General features: G+C 37.7%; 1 pseudogene; it reads right to left on the reverse strand.

Annotated features, from left to right (window-relative positions):
• LOC107640709 overlaps positions 1-875 on the reverse strand; it is a 2,830-nt pseudogene extending 1,955 nt beyond the window's left edge.

Below are 1,937 nucleotides of genomic sequence, written 5' to 3' on the forward strand. Positions count from 1 at the left end.
TCAAGAACACTTCCATGAAGTGAACTATATAAGTAGCCTGAATCTTCTACCCATGCCCCAAATACATTTTCAACTTCATTGATAGAAACCCGGTAGAGCATTTCAAGAGCATATTGATGATCACTTATATTTAATTCTTGGTGCCCAAGGTAAGGAACATGAAAATTGGAAACTGGAAAATATATAGTAGAGGGCACTGAGAATATCTCAATGCCATTTACAAAAGCAAATGCATTGGAAATTAGAGAAGAAGGAATGATGGTTATGTTTAGTTTCTCTTCCACAACATTGACCAAGAAATCCTTAGTGAAATAAGCTAAGTTGAGTTCTTGTGAAGCAACAAAAGGACTAAAACTACTTAAAAGAGTGTAACAACCTGCTTTGACCGAAAAATAGGCTTTAGAAGGATTCATATTTAAATATGAAGCTGATAGAAAGTATATACGAATGAATTTGAGGCTCGGGGTGAAGGAGAAAGTGTAGTTGAGAGGTGAATGAATTATTCTTGTTGTTGAGTATGGTATTTTTGGCACTCTGTTGTGATATTGGTTCAAAACCGAGAGAGTAGAAGAACTTTTGCTATATTTTGGAAGCAAGAAACTAGACCCAATGTCACCTATCCATCGTGCTCCGTTATATGATGATTCTCCAGAGGAACCGCAATCAAGGAGGATTGTATCTGAAGGGGCACTAATCGAATCACAAATGGTTAAATTGATGGAGTACATGAAGACAATGATGATGATGATGGGATGCACTACAAAGATGGAAATATGATTCCATGATTCTGTTACTTGGGTTTCCTTCATGGTTTGCTTGGCTCCTAGAAGTGGTTAAGGAAAAAAAAGTCAAGGGCTGGTTTAGTTCTTTTATGCTTTTAGCTTCTACTTTTAGCTTTAAGGAGTGATGTTTTCATATTTGATCTTTATATCAAAGGCTTTTTCAACTGCAGAAGATTTTCTGTTATCATTATATTATTTTATAATTAGAAGCATCTAATATGAGTCAACATCTTTGTGGTGATTAGTGTATGGTAACTCATTCACCGGTAGGAAGCTAGTATTTCTCGATCTTGTAGGTACATGTTTGACTTAAATGCATTTGTGAACCAACTCTATGCCTTGAGATCTCACCCTCTTCTACTCACACCTTACACTCCTCTATATAAAATTAGTTGGGCAGTTATCTCTTCCTGTTAAGTAACTGCTTGTTGTTGTATTTATACCAAGTAGGATAGTTAGTTAGTGACATTCACTCTATATATAGCTGAACCTGTAACATTTGCAATTGAGATTCACTAATCAAGTTTTCACTCTCTGCAATTCACATCAAGAATTCAGAGTTCAGAAACTCTCTTCCCTTGTTCTTGAATGTTCAGTGTTCATTCCTTATTGCTCATAGCTTGAACCGCTTTACACATGGTGCGGTGAGCATGGAGTAAGGTTGAAGAACTTGAACTGTTGGTGAAGAGTTAGTGAATCCATACCTCATCGATCTCTTCCTCCTTTTCAATCACGGTGATCTTTCTCTTCTTGATTCGATTTGATCGATCTCTTTCTTCTTTTCAATCACGGTGATTCTTTCTCTTCTTGATTCGATTTGATTATCTGTTCGATTTGATCATCTGTTCGATTTCTGGCACTCAAAATCTTGATTAAGAACTCCTCTCTCCTTTCAATTCTCGATCAATGGCTAATCGTCCACCAAATCCGGTTTCCGATGCGACAATTTCCGGAATCGATCTTCAAACCCTAGCGAGTCTGGTTAGTCAACAAATCAATCAGACTCAATCACCAAGAACTCGTGCCTCTTCAATCGTAGATCCGACAAGTCCCTATTATCTGCATCCAGGTGAGAGTCCTGGTTCACCGTTAATCTCCATGGTTTTAGGCTCAAACAACTATCACAGTTGGGAGAGGGCCATGTTGCGTGCACTA

The sequence above is a fragment of the Arachis ipaensis genome, chromosome B05 (assembly GCF_000816755.2).
Source record: "Arachis ipaensis cultivar K30076 chromosome B05, Araip1.1, whole genome shotgun sequence".
Taxonomy (NCBI): domain Eukaryota; kingdom Viridiplantae; phylum Streptophyta; class Magnoliopsida; order Fabales; family Fabaceae; genus Arachis; species Arachis ipaensis.